The sequence below is a fragment of the Liolophura sinensis genome, chromosome 6 (assembly GCF_032854445.1).
Source record: "Liolophura sinensis isolate JHLJ2023 chromosome 6, CUHK_Ljap_v2, whole genome shotgun sequence".
Lineage (NCBI taxonomy): Eukaryota > Metazoa > Mollusca > Polyplacophora > Chitonida > Chitonidae > Liolophura > Liolophura sinensis.
Window position 1 is genome coordinate 1,189,933 of NC_088300.1, and position 7,940 is coordinate 1,197,872.

Below are 7,940 nucleotides of genomic sequence, written 5' to 3' on the forward strand. Positions count from 1 at the left end.
GATTATGTGTAGGTTCACCTTTCACGCCGGCATTGGCCACATGGACTGATCATGTGTAGGTTTACCTTTCACGCCGGCATTGGCCACATGGACTGATTATGTGTAGGTTTACCTTTCACGCCGGCATTGGCCACATGGACTGATTATGTGTAGGTTTAGCTTTCACGCCGGCATTGGCCACATGGACTGATTATGTGTAGGTTTACCTTTCACGCCGGCATTGGCCACATGGACTGATTATGTGTAGGTTTACCTTTCACGCCGGCATTGGCCACATGGACTGATTATGTGTAGGTTTACCTTTCACGCCGACATTGGCCACATGGACTGATTATGTGTAGGTTTACCTTTCACGCCGGCATTGGCCACATGGACTGATTATGTGTAGGTTTACCTTTCACGCCGGCATTGGCCACATCGACTGATTATGTGTAGGTTTACCTTTCACGCCGGCATTGGCCACATGGACTGATTATGTGTAGGTTTACCTTTCACGCCGGCATTGGCCACATGGACTGATTATGTGTAGGTTTACCTTTCACGCCGGCATTGGCCACATGGACTGATTATGTGTAGGTTTACCTTTCACGCCGGCATTGGCCACATGGACTGATTATGTGTAGGTTTACCTTTCACGCCGGCATTGGCCACATGGACTGATTATGTGTAGGTTTACCTTTCACGCCGGCATTGGCCACATGGACTGATTATGTGTAGGTTTACCTTTCACGCCGGCATTGGCCACATCGACTGATTATGTGTAGGTTTACCTTTCACGCCGGCATTGGCCACATGGACTGATTATGTGTAGGTTTACCTTTCACGCCGGCATTGGCCACATGGACTGATTATGTGTAGGTTTACCTTTCACGCCGACATTGGCCACATGGACTGATTATGTGTAGGTTTACCTTTCACGCCGGCATTGGCCACATGGACTGATCATGTGTAGGTTTACCTTTCACGCCGGCATTGGCCACATGGACTGATTATAAGTAGGTTTACCTTTCACGACGGCATTGGCCACATGGACTGATTATGTGTAGGTTTACCTTTCACGCCGGCATTGGCCACATGGACTGATTATGTGTAGGTTTATCTTTCACGCCGGCATTGGCCACATGGACTGATTATGTGTAGGTTTACCTTTCACGCCGGCATAGACCACTCGGACTGATTATGTGTAGGTTTACCTTTCACGCCGGCATTGGCCACATGGACTGATTATGTGTAGGTTTACCTTTCACGCCGGCATTGGCCACATGGACTGATTATGTGTAGGTTTACCTTTCACGCCGGCATTGGCCACATGGACTGATTATGTGTAGCTTTACCTTTCACGCCGGCATTGGCCACATGGACTGATTATGTGTAGGTTTACCTTTCACGCCGGCATTGGCCACATGGACTGATTATGTGTAGGTTTACCTTTCACGCCGGCATTGGCCACATGGACTGATCATGTGTAGGTTTACCTTTCACGCCGGCATTGGCCACATGGACTGATTATGTGTAGGTTTACCTTTCACGCCGGCATTGTCCACATGGACTAATTATGTGTAGCTTTACCTTTCACGCCGGCATTGGCCACATGGACTGATTATGTGTAGGTTTACCTTTCACGCCGGCATTGGCCACATGGACTGATTATGTGTACGTTTACCTTTCACGCCGGCATTGGCCACATGGACTGATTATGTGTACGTTTAGCTTTCACGCCGGCATTGGCCACATGGACTGATTATGTGTAGGTTTACCTTTCACGCCGGCATTGGCCACATGGACTGATTATGTGTAGGTTTACCTTTCACGCCGACATTGGCCACATGGACTGATTATGTGTAGGTTTACCTTTCACGCCGGCATTGGCCACATGGACTGATTATGTGTAGGTTTACCTTTCACTCCGGCATTGGCCACATGGACTGATTATGTGTAGGCTTAGCTTTTACGCCGGCATTGGCCACATGGACTGATTATGTGTACGTTTAGCTTTCACGCGGGCATTGGCCACATGGACTGATTATGTGTAGGTTTACCTTTCACGCCGGCATTGGCCACATGGATTGATTATGTGTAGGTTTAGCTTTCACGCCGGCATTGGCCACATGGACTGATTATGTGTAGGTTTACCTTTCACGCCGGCATTGGCCACATGGACTGATTATGTGTACGTTTAGCTTTTACGCGGGCATTGGCCACATGGACTGATTATGTGTAGGTTTACCTTTCACGCCGGCATAGACTACATGGACTGATTATGTGTAGGTTTACCTTTCACGCCGGCATTGGCCACATGGACTGATTATGTGTACGTTTAGCTTTCACGCCGGCATTGGCCACATGGACTGATTATGTGTAGGTTTACCTTCACGCCGGCATTGGCCACATGGACTGATTATGTGTAGGTTTATCTTTCACGCCGGCATTGGCCACATGGACTAATCATGTGTAGGTTTACCTTTCACGCCGGCATAGACCACATGGACTGATTATGTGTAGGTTTACCTTTCACGCCGGCATTGGCCACATGGACTGATTATGTGTAGGTTTACCTTTCACGCCGACATTGGCCTCATGGACTGATCATGTGTAGGTTTACCTTTCACGCCGGCATAGACCACTCGGACTGATTATGTGTAGGTTTACCTTTCACTCCGGCATAGACCACATGGACTGATTATGTGTACGTTTAGCTTTCACGCCGGCATTGGCCACATGGACTGATTATAAGTAGCTTTACCTTTTACGCCGGCATAGACCACATGGACTGATTATGTGTACGTTTAGCTTTCTCGCCGGCATAGGCCACATGGACTGGTTATTTTTGTATATTGATCTACCGTACTAGAAAGACTTCACGCCATTCTATAGTCTAGCACAGTAATACACCAGAGAAAGATAAGACAACACATCTTCATCGTTGAAGGCCCCAAGCCGCACTGCTTTATTCAGAGAATACCGCGTGGCATGTACATCAGTATGCAAAGTGATACGTCACTGATACGTCACAAGACGTGATATATTACACTCCTCCCTTTTTAGATACGAAGTAACCTTGAGAACATTAACAAAGTTTCAATTAACTTTTAACTTCTTTAAACCTTGTAACATTTTGTTTCTTACAACAATGTTTCTTTTTACTTAGATACATTTTATGACACCAACATTAAAACATTTATGACACCAACATTAAAACAATATCACAAGTTTGCTCTAAAAAAGACAGTCAACAACCAAGACATAAAATCTGAGTACATATGTATCTAGAACTTTAGAACAGCTGCAGCACTGAATACATATTACAAATCAAGTCGTCGTGGAGGTCTACTTACTCTACCAGACCTTCGAGGAATAAACACAGGAGAATCACATGACACAGTGTCATCAGGTTTACAATCTTGATCAAAAACTTTCGGTGTACATTTAGTAGATTCAGGTAAAGCTACTGCTTCCTTTATTGGACTTGGCACATTAGTTTGTACACTCGGATCATTTACATGTGGATTTCTGACAATGCTTGGATTATTTGGTGCAACACATGTATCCTTCCCTAGTAATACGTCATTTGGATTTTGATCAGATTTAACATTTACAGAGTCATCACAAATAAGATGATCAGCATGAACATAGCGTTTGTCATTACCTGGAACTCGCACAATATAAGTGTGAGGACCTTTAATTGCAACAATGGTACCGGGGATCCATTTTACCTTTCCTCCCCTGATATTTCTTACCCGTACATGCTGATACAAATCAAATTTACGTACAGTGGGATTCAAACCATCGTGATGAAATTTGCTAGCTGTCTGTTTTCTTTCTACCTTTCTTTGTAAGTTAGGCTTTAACAAAGACAACCTAGTTCGCAGCGTTCGCTTCAGAAACAACTCTGGCGTAATACCAGTCGTAGTGTGAGGAGTATTTCTGTAACATGACAGAACATGGGCTATTCTACTTTGAATACTCTCAGACTTTTCACACTTTTTGAACATTCTCTTAAAGCTCTGAACATTTTTTTCAGCTAACCCATTACTTGCAGGATGGTAAGGGGGACACAAAGTATGATCAATATCATTACATTTCAAAAAATCAGAAAACAAATCAGCAATGAACTGGGGTCCATTGTCTGAAACAATTTGTTGCGGTAAACCATACCTTGCGAACAAAGACCGAAGAACAGTAATAGTAGCACTTGATGTGGTACTTGACATTGGAAAACGTTCTAACCACTTAGAATAACTGTCGACTACAATAAAAAATTGCTGACCATCGATTTCAGCAAAATCAACATGAATTCTCTGCCATGGCTCTGTAGCCCAAGGCCACAATAACAAAGGTACAGACTTAGGCACTTTTTGTGATTCTACACAACTCGGACATGTTCTGACTAAGTCTTCTATATCTTGATCTAATCCAGGCCACCAGACGAAAGATCTAGCCAAAGCTTTCATCCTACACATGCCGGGATGACCATCATGTAATTCATTTAACAACATTTCTTGAAGTTTAGTTGGTACAGCTACTCTCCTACCCCATAATATACAACCATCATCAATTGACAATTCATCTCGTTTTGACCAATAGGGTTGCAAAGTCATATCAGTACAATAATTTGGCCAACCTGAAGATGTAAAATCTAACACTTTACATAATGTAGCATCTTTACATGAAAAATCAGCTATCTGTTTAGCTGTCACAGGTAGATTGCTTAATACTGTACTACAAATATACATTTCATCAGGATCTGCAGTGTGAGAATCATCCACTGGTAATCTACTTAACATATCTGCATTTGCGTTATTTTCTGAAGATCTGTAGACAATATCATACGAATATCCACTAAGCAACAATGCCCAGCGCTGCATTCTAGCTGCTGCTAATGCAGGAATACCAGATTTGGAACCAAAAATTCTTGTTAGGGGTTGATGATCAGTTACAAGAGTAAATTTCCTACCAAACAAGTACAAATGAAATTTCTTAATTCCATACACAATTGCCAATGCTTCTTTCTCTATTTGTGCATAGTTCTTCTCTGCACAACTTAATGTACGTGATACATAAGCTACAGGTCTTTCTGAACCATCATTCAACTTATGGCTTAACACAGCTCCTAATCCATAAGGACTTGCATCTACACTTAATACTAAACGCATCTCAGGATTATAGTGCATAAGCACGCTATCACCTGTTAAAACAGTCTTAGCATATTGAAAAGAAGTTTCACACTCTTTAGTCCATTTCCACATTACTGACTTGTTAAGTAACGAATACAAAGCATGTAAATTTGATGACAGATTTGGTACAAATTTACCGTAGTAATTCAACATTCCAAGAAATGACTTAAGTTCTGACACATTCTGTGGTCTAGGTGCATTTCTAATTGCATCTGTCTTGCTTTGCAATGGTTTTATACCCTCAGCACACAGCTTATGACCCAAAAATGTCACACTTTCCTTGAAAAATTCACATTTTTCTCCATTTAACTTGACATTGTGTTTTCTCAATCTAGAAAATACTTTCTCTAACACAACAAAATGCTCTTTCTCAGTTTCAGTTGCTACAAATATATCATCCATGTAACATAGCACGTGATCAATATTTGACAATATTTTATCCATAGTAGCCTGAAAAATGGAAGGCGCTGTTTTGACACCAAAACATAACCATTTAGTTGCTAACAATCCTTTGTGAGTATTTAACACAAGCAACTTAGCAGATTCATCATCTAAATAAAGCTGATTAAATGCACTAGTCAAATCTAGTTTTGAAAACACTTTTGGCTGTGAACCATACTGGGATATCTTAGCAAACAGATCTTGAGTATTTGGTAATTTATATCCATCATCTTTAATCAATTCATTAACTGCTTTATAATCACCACACACTCTAATAGACTTATTAGGTTTCACAACATGGACTGTCGGTGAAGCCCATTCACAACTGTCAACTGGATACAAAATCTCTGATTCAATCAATCGGTCATATTCTTTTTCAACATCTCCAAACAAAGAATATGGTACAGGTCTAGCCTTCTGATATACTGGTTTAACATTATCTTTCAATGCCAATGATGCTTTAAAACCTTTAATACCATTACCTTCATACGTAAACAGTACACTGTTCTGTCGTAACAGCTCATTGAAACAATCAGAAAAATCATCAGACCGCGGTACATGTTTAGGTAACTTCTTTGTTAGACCAACTTCATTTACAGTGAAAATACTTTGCCAATCCAATTTGATATGTTTTAACCAATCTCTACCCAATAAACATGGTTTCTGACCTTTTACAACAATCAAGTCAAGTTCTACAAGTGGGTTTTCCTCGTACTTTACAGGCACTCTAATTTCTCCCAAAATAGGTACAGGTTCATTTGTATAACTACGCAATGTGATGTTTACATTTCTGAGCGGGAACATTGTTAAACAATTTTTATACAATGTTTCAGATACAGTCGAGCGTAAGGCTCCTGTATCAAGCACCATTTGTATGTTAGAATTTACTACAGTAATATCTACTTTAATAGGTTTCATGCTTTGAGTTTGATTTACATTATAATTACCGTAGAGTCCAAATTCATCATGATCAAATTCAGAATTACTGTCTCTTGACTCTTCAGCATCATTTGAAATGTCCACGTATTTCGCTGGATTTCTTGATTTGAACTTACTTTGCGAATGTCCACGACCGCCTCTTGTACCTCTGCTGCCGGTATTTCCACCACTGTTAGAATCACTTTTCGGACACATGGCCTTGATATGTCCTCGCTGTCTACACCCATAACACTCAGCGTCTCTCAGTCAACATTCTCCAGTACTATGGTTTCTCCCACCACAGCATTTGCAGCCATCGCCGGATGTACTACGGTGTGCTTGGTCACGACCGCGTCCTCTGCCTCGACGTCCGCCTCTCCTCCCGGGGAACAGTCGGTTCATCTCCGCTGTGCCGTCGTTCATGCTCTCTCGATTAGCGGCATTCGCTAATTCGTCCGCTAGGCATTTCCTTCTTGCTTCGTCAAATGTAAGATTTCGCACAGATAGTAGATGTGTCTGAGTACGTGACATCTTCTGATTCAGTCCCGAAACTAGCTTGTCTCGTAAGGCATCGCCTAGAAAATTGCCGTAATCACAAGTAGAAGCCAATTTCTTCAGACGGACAATAAAATCTGCCACTGATTCCTTGTCACCTTGTTTCGACACTCTGTCAAACCGAAATCTTTCTGCCATTACATTTGGAGTGGGCGCATAATGTTCTTTCAAGAGGTCCTTCAGTTCCTGATACGTTTTCGTTCTAGGGGCGTCTGGACTACACAAGTTTTTGAGAAGTTTGTATGCTTCTGGACCGATGAGCGATAGGAATAAATTTGCCTTCCTCTCGTTTTCGATGGCGTTCGCTGCCATAAAAGCGTCGCATCTGTCCGTGTAATCTTCAAAAAGTTCAACACTCTCATCAAAAACTCCTAGATTCCCGAAAACTGCCATTTTCCCTTATACGTAGGTACGTTTCGTCTCGTCGCCAGTTTTGTATATTGATCTACCGTACTAGAAAGACTTCACGCCATTCTATAGTCTAGCACAGTAATACACCAGAGAAAGATAAGACAACACGTCTTCATCGTTGAAGGCCCCAAGCCGCACTGCTTTATTCAGAGAAGACCGCGTGGCATGTACATCAGTATGCAAAGTGATACGTCACTGATACGTCACAAGACGTGATATATTACAATTATGTGTAGGTTTACCTTTCACGCCGGTATAGGCTACATGGACTGCTATCCAGAAACACATTGCCAAGATGATAAGCTGAATATAATGAAACGAAGGCCCAAATGTACGTGATATTAACTTGGCACTTGGAATAAATTATGCTTTCAGTACACATTCTTGGTTGGCATGGCGGCAATGATTTTTAATTGGCACCGTACCAGTATTTAATACTTT